Source organism: Panthera leo, chromosome D1 (genome assembly GCF_018350215.1).
Source record: "Panthera leo isolate Ple1 chromosome D1, P.leo_Ple1_pat1.1, whole genome shotgun sequence".
Taxonomy (NCBI): domain Eukaryota; kingdom Metazoa; phylum Chordata; class Mammalia; order Carnivora; family Felidae; genus Panthera; species Panthera leo.
In genome coordinates, this window is record NC_056688.1 from 108114079 (window position 1) to 108115434 (window position 1356).

Consider the following 1356-nt stretch of genomic DNA (forward strand, 5'->3'; position numbering starts at 1 on the left):
GTTGATGGCTGTCACCCTCACGACACCATAGATGTCAGCAGTGGTGCAGTGGGATGCCCAGCTACAAAGGAAAAGATTTCAAGGAAAGATCGTTTGATGACCGTCCCTACCAAAGCTATGAATATTCATACACAAGTCTTTGGACATACGCTTTTATTTCTCTTGGGTAAAAGCCTAGGAGTGGAAAAACGGGTCATATATGGTAGGTGTATGTTTTAACTTTTTTCTTTTTTTTAAGATAGACTATTTTTTAGAGCAGTTTTTGGTTTACAGAAAAACGGCTCCTTAAATACCAAGAATTGGGCACATACCCCCCTCTTTCTCCCTCACATTGTTTCTCTTGTTAATATCTTACATTTGTGTGGTATAATGTCATGTAACTATCATTGTAGTATCATACAGAAGTTTCAGGCCCTCAAGATGCCCCCAGTTTCATCTATTATCCCTCCCCACCTCCACCAAACTCTTGGCAACCACTGATCTTTTTTTTAACTATCTCTAGTTTTGTCTTTTACAGAATGTTACATAGTTGGAATCCTACGCTACATAGTTTTTTAATGGCTTCTTTTTTTTTTTTTTACAAGTTTATTTCTTTGGGGAGGGCAGAGAGAGAAGGAGAGAGAGAATCCCAAGCAGGCTCTGCCCTGTCAGCACAGAGCCCCATGTGGGGCTCAGACTCAGGAACCCATGAGATTAAGAGTCAGACACTCAGCTGACTAAGCCACCCTGATGCCCTGTTCTTTTACTGAGCAATAGGCATTTCTTTAAAGTTTATTTATTCCTTTTGAGAGAGGGGGAGGGGGAGAGAGAGAGAGAGATGGAAGCAGGTGCACTCGAATGGGGGAGGGGCAGAGAGAGAGAGAGATGGGAGCAGGTGCACTTGAATGAGGGAGGGACAGAGAGAGAGAGAGAGAGAGAGAGAGAGAGAGAGAGAGAGAGAGAGACAGAGAATATCCCCATCAGGCTCTGTGCTGTCAGCGCAGAGCCCCAGGTGGGCCTCCTTCCCCCAAACTGTGAGATCATGACCTGAGCAGAGATCAGGGTTGGAGGAGGCAAGAGAGGAAACGGCGCATGCAGATTAAAACAAAACAAAACAACAAAACAAAACAACACACATCAGGGGGCCGGCGGCTCGAACTAGGGAATGAATCGTAGGTTCAAGAGAGAAGTAGACGGATCTGATAACTATTTAGGATACATCATATCAAAGTCTAAATCAGCCCGGATTATACACCTAAATATAAACCCTAAAACTACAGATAAGCCTAGTGTTGCTTGAGCAGAGCGTTAGGGCAGGGCTAGGTGAACCATGGGCGTTTCCATTCCACTCCACTTGGGGTGGAAGACTGCTCAGAT